The sequence below is a fragment of the Garra rufa genome, chromosome 11 (genome assembly GCF_049309525.1).
Source record: "Garra rufa chromosome 11, GarRuf1.0, whole genome shotgun sequence".
NCBI classification, from domain to species: domain Eukaryota; kingdom Metazoa; phylum Chordata; class Actinopteri; order Cypriniformes; family Cyprinidae; genus Garra; species Garra rufa.
The window spans coordinates 14,503,962-14,517,260 of record NC_133371.1 but is presented as its reverse complement, the minus strand read 5'-3'; positions in this window follow the sequence as shown (position 1 = coordinate 14,517,260).

Genomic DNA, 13,299 nt, shown 5'->3' with positions numbered 1-13,299 from the left:
CAGTCTACTTTGTATGTACTTCTCAGAAACTTATTTTATGTACTTCTCAGAAATATACTTAAAATGACATTTAAGTATACTTGACTTACTTCTAAATTTACTTGAGCTATACTTGTGCTCCAAGAATGCTTTCATTATTATATGGGAGGGGCGCTATTTAATCCAGTAAACTATCACTCCGTTCACTGCTAAAACTAAAAAAGGCTCTGAAAGTAGATGTATCTGCATCGTATTAAATGCAGATGTATAATCAATGAAAAGAACACATGCATAGGCATTTGCTTGTTGTAAACGTCTAGCAATTGTAACGACCATAGTGTGCATAGCATCCTCTGTCCCTCTTTGGCTTTTACAGAAATTGCAATACATCTAGATGCTCTAATATGTATGGTTTAAGATAATAACTAAGTTTCCTTTCCATGCATTTAGCATGTATTGATGTAAAGGCTACAGGGCGGAGGTCGCCTAATTTTTTTTTGCTCCCACTTTTTTAGTAATGGGCCATATAAATGATGGCTTCCACATATTAGGCACAGTCTGTGAGTAAAAAAAATGAAATAATTTTGTTAAAGGGTCAGTTAATTCATTTACACACCTTTAAAACATGGCCCCTAAGGCCATGTGGACCTGGTGCTTTACAGGACCTAATTCGATCAAGACACATTCTAGTGTGTTCGCTTGTCAAGTGAATAGGTGAACCCATAGGAATCCTTGCAAACCCTGTTAAACCCTGTTTAGAGAGATGGTGAGGACATTATGATATTACTGGTTCAGAGATATTCCCTAAAGCGGTGCTTCCTAAACTGTGGGCCACAGAGATATTGCAGGGGGACTTTGGCTTAGACTAAATCAATAAAATATTCTGATTTTTTTTTCTCATTATATTAGATTAAAATCTAAAAATATTTTAAAAGCATATACATTTTTTTTATCATAGCGAAGTGAGATACCCAGATTATTTCTATTTAGTTAATAATGATTTCTGTCAGTCAGTTGACAATTATCCTCCTGTTCTATGCATTGATGACTACTCAGTAAAAGAGGAGCGGATAATGGGTGTGATCTCTGTAGAATTTCTAGACCTTGTAGCCTTTTAAAGGCAAAGTAGAGAAACACAGTAAGTGTTGAATCCACATTAAATTGACGTCTGCAGACATTAAATTAATTCACTTTAAAGATCTGGGTGCATGTTACATTAAAACCATGATTAGGATTTTAAAATTGTGGATGAGGCAAGGATTTTTGGTTTGTGCTTTAAAAATATAGATTCATCCAAACAAAAAGTAATCTCATTTATAAATGTACTGCATGTTACAAAATGTTAACAGCGGTAAACCAAAACAGACAGGAAGTACTTTGCAGATCTGTTGTTACTCTTATCTGTCTGACATTACAGGAAGGCACTGCTCGCTCACAGCCAATTTATTCCTGCATCCTTGCATTTCAAACAACATTCACCAGCAGAAACGTTCTCACAGGGAACATTTGTCCTTCTCCAAAAACTGGCATGTCTCACTGCAGAAATGAATGAGATCACAGAGAAATTTTCATGTGTATTATGAGCAACTAACAATAACCAAACCCTAATCTATAGTCACAGTAAAAACATGTTGTTAATTATAATTACTCAGTAACAAAATAAAGTGTGACCACTACAACCATAATTTTTGGACATGTACCACTGTGTTCACTGGCCTTCCCAGCATGCACCTCTCTATTGGCAACCGCCACACCACGCAGAACTGTTTCTCTGTTATCAAGACTCTGTAGTAATCATTCAGCACTAAACTAAACTCAATTTGAACTCAAACAATTAAAACAAAGTGCTGTCATACTGCAAAAAAGTTACTACTATAAATCATACAGTAAAACAGTATTACAAAACTTAAATGCCAATGAAAATAAATATGTCTTCAGTCTGCTTTTAAAAACATCATCAGAATCAGCAGATTTAATCCTTCAAAAGCAAACCATTCTACAGTGTTGAGGCTGCGGTATCAAAGGCATGGCCAACCTTTCTGTTTCCTCACATTTTCAATTTTAATTTGAAGTGCAAGACAGAGTTTTAAGAGTTTTATTAAAATTAGGTAGCTCTAAAACAGATATTGGCACCAATCCACAATGCTGCTGTTATTTTGTGTTGTCATGACATGCCGCATTGCATTGCTGATTGACACCTTGATCTAGTCAATTATAATTTAGTGTTTGCACAAATAAGTAACTTCTATCTAATTGCCAACAATAAGCAAGTGTAACTGTAAAAATTGCGTACACACAAAATAAGTGGTTACAAATGCTTGCAGGGACATTTTTACCCTTTTTAAATTCTTTTAATGGGAAGAAATGTTAAACCTAGTGTCACAAATCCGGTCCGTGGCTTTCCGTCCACTTGCAACCAGATGTCGCACTGTCACTATATTGACTCTCACACCACACAGATTGTTGCATGTCACCTCAGACTACATTTCCCATCATCCATTGCACTGATTACACACACACATAGCTGCAAACAATCAAACACACTATATAAGCCTTGAACTTCCTCTTCCTGATTGCCGAGCACTCTACGGAGCTATTTCTAAGTTTCCTTAGTCCAGTTATTCTTGTTCTAGTCTAGTCCAGTTATTCTTGTTCTAGTCTAGTCTTCCATGTCTTGATTGGTTTATCTCGTCCTCTCTGTTTCTCTGCCTGCCCTGGATCTCTCGCCTGTTTTAGATTACTCTTTGTCTTGCCGTTTCGGACTCTGGTTGCCCCTTGTCTCTGTCACTCCGTTACACATAGCTAGCATATTCAAACAGAAGTAAATAGAAAGGAAGATTATTTAGGTGTTTTAAATATTACTGTAGTTATATATAATTGTAAAACTCTGCCAGGTTATGTATGCAACCCTAGTTCCCCTAGGGAACGAGAGCTGCGTCCGAAAACGCTATGGGGAACGTCTTCAGCGTGACACGCTCTGAAACACGTGTGTAATCCGACCAACGGGAACGCGAAACGTCACCGCGTCGATGACGTCAGACCAGGAAGCTATGAAAGCACATGGGCACAAACGATCGGCAGCTTCTGATTGGCTGAAGCAGCGTGACGCAGAGGTGCTGGAAGTATGGCTTCGAGACGCAGCTCTCGTTCCCTAGGGGAACTAGGGTTACATACGTAACCTAGGAGAGTTCCTCACCGGGAACTCAAGTTGCGTCCGAAAATGCTATGGGGAACGATATGCCCACGCCGCCAGACTTGCAAGCCTCTGCTTAGGGTGTTCAAGAACCACTAGAGCGAGAGGACGGCGGAGCCTGGAGTGGCCCGAATGTCTAGGCCATAGAATTTGACAAAGGTAAGAGGCATGGACCATCCCGCAGCGTTACAGATGTCGGACAGGGAAAAGCCCGACAAAAAGGCCTTAGAGGCAGCCATACTCCTAGTGGAGTGAGCCTTGATCCCCAAAGGAGTGGGGAGGTCAGAGGACTCGAAAGCCATAGAGATGGCCTCCACTATCCATCTACTAAGGGTCCGCTTAGAGGCGGGAAGCCCTTTCTTATAAGGACCGTAGCATACAAGCAATTGGTCAGATTTTCTCCACAGGGCAGCTCTGTGGACGTATGCATCCAGTGCTCGCACTGGACACATACAATTAAGCTTCTCTTGGTCTGAGTCCTGAAATGGAGGAGGACAGAAGGCTTCTAGCACGACAGGCTGTGGCGCAGAGGAGGGAACTTTAGAAACATACCCCGGTCTAGGGTAAATGAAAGCTTTGGTCATGCCAGGAGCAAAATCCAGAAAAGAAGGAGCCACTGAAAGGGCCTGAAGATCGCCCACTCTCTTGAGTGAGGAAATGGCAAGGAGGAAGACAGTTTTTAGTGTCAACACTCCAGGAGGTATTTCTTCGATAGGTTCGAAGGGAGGTTTGCACATAGCCTCCAGGACCACGGCCAGGTCCCATGGGGGAACCCTAGATCGAGCTGTAGGCCTCAGCCTCAGAACACCTCGGAGGAAACAAACTACCAGGGGGTCTCTACCCAAGGAGCGATCCCCGACAGGGTCGTGGAAAGCAGATATTGCCGCCATGTAAACCTTCAAGGTCGAATGGGCTAGCCCAGCAGTCAAACGCTCTTGCAGAAACCCTAGTACTGAACCAACTGGGCAGTGAACTGGGTCAAGCTGACGAGCACTACACCAAGAAGTGAACAATTTTTACACTTAAAGGCATATAGTTTCCTCGTGGAAGGAGCTCTGGTTTGAAGAATGGTCTCTACAACCTCGGCTGAGAGACCTGAAGCTAGTAGTTGTGCCCCCTCAGGGGCCACACCCACAGCTTCCACAACTCTGGGCGGGGGTGAAAGATCGTTCCCCCTGCTTGAGAGAGAAGGTTCCTCCTGTTCGGAATCTCCTGTAGCGAATTTAGCTCAAAAGGGAAATGTATATAAACGTCTGCTCCCACATTGAGATACCCAGGAATATAAACTGCTCTTAATGAGAGAAGTTTCCCCTGGGACCACACCAGGATCTGGTGTGCCAGTTTGTATAAGGGGCGTGACCACAGACCTCCTTGGTGGTTGATGTATGAGACCACCGCTGTGCTGTCAGTGCGAACTAGCACATGGCGATCTTTCAACTGTGGAAGAAAGTGTTTCAGAGCCTGAAACGCGGCCAGCATCTCTAGGCAATTATTGTGCCAATTGAGATGGCAACCACTCCACGACCCGCGGGCTGAGCGGCCACTCATGACCGCCCCCCACCCTGTTAAGGAAGCAGCCGTCGCTAGCGTTACGCGGCGAGTCGGAATCCCTAACACTGGGCCTTGAGACAGAAACCAAGGATCCCTCCACATGTCTAAGGCACAAAGGCAGCGCTGTGTGACCTTGATCATGTGAAACTGATTTCCCCTCGGGGAGAATCCCTTGGTTTTGAGCCACCACTGCAGGGGTCTCATGTACAGCAGGCCAAGAGGTATGACGTTGGACGCTGCTGCCATGAGCCCCAAAAGTACTTGAAACTGTTTTACAGTGAGTGACCTGCCTTCTCTGACTCTCCTGACCGCGGAAAGGATCGACTCGATACGAGCAGGGGACATTCGTGCCTGCATCGTGGTTGAATCCCAAACCACGCCTAGATAAGTAGTTCTCTGAACTGGAGATAGCACACTTTTCTTGGCGTTCAGTCGTAACCCCAACTCTTTCATATGGGCTAGCACAGCATCTCGATGTTGTGCTGCCATGGACTCGGACTGGGCTAAAATCAGCCAGTCGTTGATATAGTTCAGGATGCGAATGCCCTGGAGCCTCAGCTTCACGAGGGCAGCATCCATGCATTTGGTGAAACTGCGGGGTGAGAGAGCCAGACCGAAGGGAAAAACCCTATATTGGTAAGCTTTGCCCCCAAAAGCGAACCTCAGGAACTACCTGTGCTGAGGAAGGATGGAGATATGGAAGTAGGCGTCTTTGAGATTTATGGTGACAAACCAGTCCTCGGACTTGATTTGTTGAACGACCTGTTTTACAGTCAAAATTTTGAATGCTAGGCGCATGACCCCCCATCCTTCTTTGGCACTATAAAGTATCGACTGTAGTACCCGAGTTCTCTTTGAAGAGGAGGGACCACCTCGATGGCCTCCTTCCTCAAGATTGTTTTTACTCCTGTTCTAGTACCGGAGCCTGCTCGTGTCCCACTACAGTGGGAAGAACCCCGCAAAATCGGGGTGGTGGTGCACCGAACTGGATGCTGTAACCTCTTTCTACAGTACACAGGACCCACTTTGAGACTCCCGGCAGAAGCTTCCATGCTGTTAGGTAATCTACTAAGGGAATCAGCCTCTCGAGGCTGACCTCCGGTGTTTTTGAGATGGCTGGAGCGATGCCCTGAGGCGGAAGACCGGCAGGAGCGAACCGCCCCAGCCTTTTGAAGGATCCCCTTAGGGGTAGCGAGCTGTGCAGGTTCCCTGGTGGACGAGGGGAGCACTGCAGAGGACGCTCGCTGGGAATCGCTGTGCTCTGGGATGGTAGCAGAGGCAACAGATCGGTTCCCTGGGGGCTCTGGGGAGAGACGAGTTCCGTGTGATGAGGAAAACACCGCTCTTGCCCAGAGGGACATGCCCCCTGAAGCCCTGAATTGTCAGGGCTTCTTAGCAGCGGCCTTCTTAGCCTGAAGGACGGCCCGCAGGTCCATCTTCGGCTTTGAAGGCCGCGACTTAGAGTGGCCCCCACGACCACCTCTTTGCGGTGGAGCACGGGAGGCGACACTCTGTTTCTGTGTGTCCCTGTATGAAGACGAGGGGTGCTCCCGTCCAGCGGCCCCATAAGACCGGTGAGGAAGATAACGCTGGAACACTGCTGCTTGCTTACGAGACTCCTGGAACCTCTCGACGACGGAATTGACTGAGTCGCCGAAGAGGCCAGAAGGCTCAAACGGGGTGTCCAGCAGGAAGACCCTGTCTCGTTCTCTTATTTCTGATAGGATCAACCACAAATGCCTCTCTGCGGCCACCAAAGCTGCCATGGACCGCCCAATAGCTTTGGCGGTCTCTTTGGTAGCCCCCAGAGCCAGATCAGAGACACGACCTAGCTCGTCAGTGTCAGTGGCTCTGACCCGGTCTTCCTCATCCATGTCTTTCAGCAGGTCAGCTTGGTAGGCTTGTAACACTGCCATGGTGTGAAGACAGGAACCAGCTTGACCTGCTGCCGCATAACCCTTGCCGATCAAAGCCGAGGTGGTTCTGAGTGGCTTTGATGGCAGTGCCGGGGCCTTTAAGGACGATGCAGCGGCAGGGGACAGATAGCTTGCAAGCGTCTGTTCAACCCGGGGCAACGTCCTATAACCATGTTTCTCCATCCCAACCACATTGCTGTAAAGGGAAGTGGTGGGGGAGAGAACACGGGCCAAGTATGGGTGTTTCCACGATCTCGACACCTCAGTGTGGAGATCAGGAAAAAATGGCAGACCCCGGCGTGGAGGTGGTGGATTAGGTTTAAGAAACCTTTTGTCCAGCTTACTTTTTGCTGGCTCATGAACCTTTTCATCTGGCCATTCAATGTTTAATTTGGCCACTGCATGTGTTACCACCTCCACTAAGTCTTCATACAGGGCAGACTGAGGTGTCTCTGTGGCCTCAGAGGAAGAGAGATGAAGCGTCGAGCCTTCTCCCCGGGGGGAAGAAACCGCAGAGCGGGCTTCTGACCCAGATTGAAGGCTAGATCTGGGGGCTGAGGCGGGAGAAAGGGGCTTGCCCGTCTCCATTCCCTCCTCCAGATCCATCTGCAAACCCCATGATCGCAGCCGCCGCCCTGCCTCAGCAGCAGCGAGCCCGGAACCACGGGGAACGGAGATGAGGGCTCCCTCCGCAAAGAGAGCCCTCCGGGAGCGAAGTATGCGAATGGACATTCTCTCGCAATGCTGGCAGCCAGCCCCCTCGAGGGCTGACTCTGCATGCTTCACTCCCAAACAAGCTACACACAAATCATGTGTGTCCCTGTCCGTGATGTAGCGAGGACAGGGAGGCACACACAATCTAAATTGCTTGTTTGAAGCCATTATACTAGAGACAGATGTGTTTCTCTCAAATAAAAGTTGTGCAAACTGGCACAGAAAAGCAGAGAAACATCGGACACACACATAGAGCACTGCTGAAAGACAGAAGCTGCCGATCATTTGTGCCCATGTGCTTTTATAGCTTCCTGGTCTGGCGTCATCGACGCGGTGACGTTTCGCGTTCCCGTTGGTCGGATTACACACGTGTTTCAGAGCGTGTCACGCTGAAGACGTTCCCCATAGCATTTTCGGACGCATCTTGAGTTCCCGGTGGGGAACTACATGTTTTGTGCAATTTTCTGTAGTTTATTACAAAACTTATAAATATTTAATCAGGCTTGCTCTAATTTTGACAGATAAAAAGCTAAATCTATTACTTTTTTATTTTATTTATTTATTTGAACAAAAGATTTGGAGATTTTGCTGGAGATTTTGCTAGTATTGGAAATCAGCAATTGAATAACCCAGCTGCATGGTTTGATCTACTATTGTACCTGATTCTTTATTATTTATTAACTGCTTACTCCGTCAATTTCTCTAATTCTCACTCATCCTCAGCTTGATCAGTCTCTCTCCCTCTTACCTGAGTGTGTGATTTCAGCACTGAAAAGAGAGAGAGTGATCAGTCTGTGATGAAGCACAGAAGGCATTTACTTCACCTCATCCTGTAGTGTGTCAGGGTTAAAGATCAACATAGCTTTTAGTAATGCCCTCTGAGTCACACACACACAGTCAACTGAGTTGGTTTGGTGTGTTTTGATGGAGTCTCTTATGTCACTTCCTCTTTAACACCTGCTTTCAGACAGAAAAGCATAAGTCAGAATGAAAAAAAATTAAAAGAGGTTAATGCCATTAAAACCTTCCTTGAAATGCATGAGTTTAGGAATACAGAATATTGGGATACGACATGAAAGACAGAGCACCAGATAAACACTTCACCAGTGTGCATTCAGTGCATGAAATCATGATCCCTGACCTCCTTATGGTCTAATTGATCTTGGACAATTTAGAACAATATTCTAAAATATTCTGTATGAACACTAAAAGAAAAAAGTTATTTTTTTTCTTAATATTCCCTGTTGAAAAAAAAACAGCATAAGCTGGTTAGGTAGGTGTTGAACCTGGGATGCTGGTTTAAGCTGGTCCTTTGCTGGTTTATGCTGCATTGACCAGCAACATGACCAGCTAAGGACCAGCTTAAACCAGCTAAAACCAACATCCCAGCATCAAAACCTACCTAACCAGCATGTGCTGTTTTTTTCAATAGGGTTCTTAATGTTTTCTTAAAGCTTTTCTAAACGGTTTTATCTCTTTTTATCCTGTCCATGCATATATTTTCCATGCTGAGGTTAGGGTTAAGTAATGGTTTACTTATTAAATTCTCACAGGAAAATAAATGTAGTATTTGTGCCTGTAATGCTTAAAAAGTCATGAAACACCTAAATGTACACTGTAAAAAGTTTTCACCAGATTCAACTTAGGTTTTTAAGTTCAGCAGCTGCCTTAAGTTTTTAAGTTAAATCAGCTTAAAACTACAAGTCATTATAACTTATTACAATAAAAATGAGTTGATATAACTTGTGAGTTTAAATGACTTAAGTTGACTTAACTTAAAATCTTAAGGCAGCTGCTAAACTTAAGTTTTTAAGTTGAAACTGGTGAAAACTTTTTACAGTGTACCCTATCCAGAGATAAGGGGCAAAACAAACCATTAATTCTGCCACGTCTTTTGTCTCACTTTCCTTCCTGTATAAACTGTTGGGTGACTGCAGTCATACATGCTGCATATGTTCTGTGTGAGATAAGAACCTTACATCCCTCAGGGAAGACCACAAAACATACACACACAGAGAGCTGACCATCTGTTGGCCGTTACACTGTGAGAAAACACTTACAGCCACACAATGGATAACACTGACAGGCCAGGATTTGTGTGTATGTTCTTTTGTCTATGTGTTGTTGTGTCATTTGTGTTTGTCAGCCTACAATTGTAAATCAAATAGTAGAATTATCTGACAGAAATTTTCAAAGAGGACAGTAAAAGGGTTTCAAAATGTTTTTGCATGAGCAGCTTGATAAAGCTTTACCATTCTTTTTATGTATTTACAGCACGTTAGTGACTAAGCTCCACATCACTGTTTTGTCATGCAAATAAATGCTTACTAATACTATAAAGAAAAGACAAAGCATGTACTGACTGTAGTAAAAAAAATAAAAAAATAAATTAAAAAAAACTCAATACTGCCACCTGTCTTTCGGGGCCACAGATATTCAGCTGTGAATGAACTGACATACCTCTGACACAATTAAGTTCCATCGTATCTCCTGCTCTAAGCTGAACCACAGCTCAAAAAGAAAGAAAATTAGTAAAATCACCCAATTTTCTTTGCAAGTGATATACTTATGTGCAGTTAATAATACTGAGAACACAAATCAGGGTTAACTGTGCTCATGTAAAAGAAACAAAACATGTTAAGCATATGAATATATAATAATACTAAGTTTTACATTTAAATGCATATACTGTAAATATAGTACACAATATATAACAATATGTGACCCTGGACCACAAAACTTCCATGTTCCATGAAGGTATTTTGTAAATTTCCTACAGTAAACATATCAAAACTTAATTTTTTATTAGTAATATGCATTGCTAAGAACTTCATTTGGACAACTTAATCAATATTTAGATTTTTTTGCACCCTCAGATTCCAGATTTTTAAATAGTTGTATCTCCAAATATTGTCCTATCCTAACAAACCATGCATCAATGGAAAGCTTTTTAATTCAGCTATCAAATGCCATATATAGTGACATATAATAAATATAACAATAACTAAAACAATATTTTGCTTTCCCTCTAAAAAAAAAAGGTACACTTATATATACTTTAAATATACATTAGAATATACTTTAAAATAAGTGTGCTTCTTTAAACCACAATAAAAGATTATTGAAACATATTGATATCATATATATTTTAAAGTAAAATTTTAATTTGCATTACTTTAAAGTGCACTAAAAAAGCGTACATAAATAAAAAAGTACAATTTAAATATATACTTTTAAGATCTTTAGTACACTACAAGTGCACATTCAATACAATTAATCACACTGCTTTGGCATAAAGATAGTGTTATATAGAAGCTGCATAATGAAAGCATTTATTTAATCTGTGATAAGGTAAATTCCTAATGAGCAAGATAAGATATATAAAGCAGAAACAAACACCGCCAATCAAAGTCTCCATTACTTCAGCACCTCCTCTGATCGCTACACTAACCATATGCTCTGTGTGTGTTTGTTTTTCTCAAATGTTTCCGTGGTGTGCTGTGTGTAGCTCACGGTGAGAGGTTTGAAAAGCATCCAGTACTCCTGTCTTCCTGTAAGCATGTCTCCTAGCAACACACGCTGATTCTGAACACCAGCTGCTGCAGAGGATATCAGGTGTGATGAGATCCATTTATGACCACACACACAGTCCCCAATATCAGATATTTGAGTAGTTAAATGTTTGGTCACACTTTATATCATCATGTGTCTTTAATGCTGCCTTCATGTGCTGTGAGAATTATGCTACTTTACAATTTTGACGTTTTAACGTCATGTTAAAGAGCTTTGTTGTTGAGATAATAGACCACTCCCAATGTTTACAAGCATGCAGCGATGACAGAAAGACAGTTTTGTGTTGCTGTAAGAGAGAGAATGCAAGAGAAGTCACACTGAATCCCTGGGAAAATTACTCTTGACTATTTCTATGGTATGTCTCCTCAAGACACATTTACATGTAACTATGGTTGTATCAAAATTATGATAAAGGGCTAGATTTACTAGCAGCTTGTGCCAGACACAGGTATTTTTGCACCTGACCTTATTGAATATGCATTTGTAGGAGTTTCCCTTTCAAACGGTAAAATTTATGGGAGGAGAGTATTAAAATGAATGACCCAACAGGATTTACTAATGTTTGTGCTTGTCAAATTACTGGTATTTGCGTCATTATTTAACACCCAAAAAAGCATGTCTTAAAGCAGGCAGTAATTTGTGCTGCTCTTGGTAGATTGTGCTAGTCATTATGGAAATTATTACAATTGTGCCTCACCTTAAATGAAAGTTTCAGACTTCAGGCATTGTTTTATAGAATAGTACTGTCAATATATACAGTTGTGAAAAGTTTACAAGTCTATTTCACATAAAAGTGTTTACATATAGTCCACAATGCAAAATACTACTTAAATTCACAAATGCTGCCATATACAGTAGCACATTTAAATAAATAAACAATCAAACATGCACACTAGTTTTCATGTTTTATGAGGACATTCCATAGACGTAATGTTTTTTTTTTTACAAGCTGTATTTTTTTCCCCTTCCCCTAACCCTACCGCTACCCCTAAACCTATCCCTCACACAAAAACCTTCATTCTGTATGATTTATAAAAAAAATTTCCTCATGGGTACCAAAAAAAATGTCCCCACAAGGTACAAAAAATTACTCGTATTACGATCCTTGTGGGGACATTTGGTCCTCATAATGTAGAGAATAACAAATTCTTTCTGGGACTGTTGAAACACTACTTCACAAGTTTGCCTACCCATCCAGTCCTGATGGTTAGTAATAAACAAACTTGGCTTGCTGTTCTCAACAGAGGCTCGAACCTGGCTTGAATATCGGATTGAGCTCCGAGTTTAACCGTAAATTTTTTTTCACAGTGTCAAAATAATCTAGATATTTTTAATAATACAACGCTGGCTGTGTATGTGCTTGAATACATGGTTTATGACTAATGTCCACATCCTCATAAACCCTTTGGCTTAAATAGCATACTAAACAGTGTTTTGCAACTTTAAAAAAAAAAGCCAGATGGTTATGTTTAGGGGTGGAGTTAAGGGATAGAATAGCCAAGTCAAGTCACCTTTATTATTTATAGCTTTTAACTCTACAGATTGTGTCAAAGCAGCTTTACAGTAGTGAATAGAAAAATAGAGTGTAGATAATGCAAAAGGACAATAGTAAACACTCACTTTTCAGTTCATCATTGATTCTAGCTAAATTCAGTTCAAATAGTATCTGTGCAATCAAGTAGATGATATTGCTGGAAATTAAGTGTGCATACAGTGTGTACAACATAAAAAACATTATACATTATGATAATCTCTGTAAACCACAAACGTGTGTGTATTTTGAGCCAGACAGCAAGATATTTACAGGCCTCCATGAGGGTTTAGTTTGATTTTGGGCTATAAAAAGCCTATAAAACGTTTTCAAAGTTGCATTACGTTGCATGATGATCTGCTCCTATCATTTGCTTTATGTGGTGCTCTGTTAAGCCTTCCAGCCAGTGTTAATAAAACTCAAATTATACAGTTTTGCTTGTGCATTAAGGTACAGTGATATAAATTTCATCATCAGCATAGAACACACCAGAGATCTTTTTCCTCAAATCGAGTTAAGTCTGAAGTCATTTTATGCAATTCGAGTGCCCATCTCTGGTGTGTACTATGCTGATGATGAAATTTATATCACGTACCTTAATGCACAAGAAAAACTGAAGTATATTTTGAATTTTATTAACACTGGCTAAAACAGAAGACATAACAGAAGCACCATGGCACCACAGTGAGCAGCGCATCAAAGCAGTGGAGCGGATCACATAACAAGTGCTCAGTGTCGTTTATGGCAAATATCTTTCAGTGCTATATACTCTAGTATTTTAATCTAAAGCCAAACACGCTTTATTCAAGCCCTTTTAGCTCTGTGCACTTTCTCTCTCAATC